This window comes from Asparagus officinalis, chromosome 2 (assembly GCF_001876935.1).
Source record: "Asparagus officinalis chromosome 2, Aspof.V1, whole genome shotgun sequence".
NCBI classification, from domain to species: Eukaryota; Viridiplantae; Streptophyta; class Magnoliopsida; order Asparagales; family Asparagaceae; genus Asparagus; species Asparagus officinalis.
Window position 1 is genome coordinate 83,421,351 of NC_033795.1, and position 702 is coordinate 83,422,052.

Below are 702 nucleotides of genomic sequence, written 5' to 3' on the forward strand. Positions count from 1 at the left end.
CTACGCTCCGACGGGAGGGGGTTTCACTATGAGGAGAAATACCAGAACATGCATTACAGCTCTCTCTTCCCACTTCTTTCTTTCCTTCTAAGTTTCAACTCACTTAAGAATTTCCACACAAAACACCTCCACAACACTCTATTTATATGTTTAGAAAACCCAAGTGAGATTGGCGGCGTTCACCTTGACCTGGCTGGGAAGAATCAGAACCGAGGCAGGGAAGCAGCCAGCCCGGGAGCTCGAGGGTGACAGCGGACGTGAGTGCGGCAGTGGCGTTGGGCTCGAGGTGATTTGCGTGCGCAAGAAAGGATAGGCGGGCGGCGACATCGTGGCCTTGCGTGCGCGCGGGAGAAAGCAGGCTCTCGTGGGCGAGAGCAGACCCACGAGCCTAGAGCAGACCCACGTAGGTGGGCTCCAGGCTCCACCCAATCACAATTCTCCACCTCGTACATCATTTGATAAACCTCAAATTTTGGACGAACACCAGAAGAGCCCCACAAACGAACTCTACTAGAGAGATATAGGCCAAACCAGCTGCGTCACTATACAGTGACTGCCTACGTACCCTCCACCGGGATCAAGCTAACCATAGTTCTGTAATTATTCTCCAACATAGTCTACACCTCACCTCCATCACCGCCCCGCAGGGCCATGCCCTCTTGGGCAAATCAACACAGGCTGATATGAAGCAAGTCCAAGAAA